The sequence below is a fragment of the Penaeus monodon genome, chromosome 34, assembly GCF_015228065.2.
Source record: "Penaeus monodon isolate SGIC_2016 chromosome 34, NSTDA_Pmon_1, whole genome shotgun sequence".
In the NCBI taxonomy this organism is placed as follows: domain Eukaryota; kingdom Metazoa; phylum Arthropoda; class Malacostraca; order Decapoda; family Penaeidae; genus Penaeus; species Penaeus monodon.
In genome coordinates this window covers 33,571,541-33,571,763 of record NC_051419.1, presented here as the reverse complement: position 1 = coordinate 33,571,763, position 223 = coordinate 33,571,541, and positions in this window count along the sequence as shown.

The following is a 223-nucleotide window of genomic DNA, read 5'->3' as shown; positions in this document are numbered from 1 at the left end:
AGAACCTATTACCTTGTAAAAGTGCCTTCCCAACATACATAATATTAGCATACGATTAGACCTCGAACTCCCGCTGCGTTGTGGGCTGCATGGGCCACTTCTTATCCTTCTTATCAGTGAACTTATTTTGTTTATGATAACAAATGTGTTAATTTGTTTATTAATTATCCTTATTTAGGGAATGGAAAGAACATGAGAAGCAAAAATAAAAGCAAATGGTATC